The following is a 204-nucleotide window of genomic DNA, read 5'->3' as shown; positions in this document are numbered from 1 at the left end:
AAATAAAACGTTTACTAAAACTGATACAAGAAAAAATGAAAATCTTAAAGTACTATATCTCTTAAGAAAATTGAATTTGAATATAAAAAAAAAAGAAAAACAAGCAGACTTCTAACCAAAAAAACAGTAGGTCCATATGGCTTTCCTGGTGAATTCTAGTAACTATTTAAGAAAGAAATAATACTAATTTTACACAGATTCTTT

This window comes from Propithecus coquereli, unplaced genomic scaffold (genome assembly GCF_000956105.1).
Source record: "Propithecus coquereli isolate 6110/MARCELLA unplaced genomic scaffold, Pcoq_1.0 Scaffold54, whole genome shotgun sequence".
Lineage (NCBI taxonomy): Eukaryota > Metazoa > Chordata > Mammalia > Primates > Indriidae > Propithecus > Propithecus coquereli.
This window is presented reverse-complemented; position numbering follows the sequence as displayed.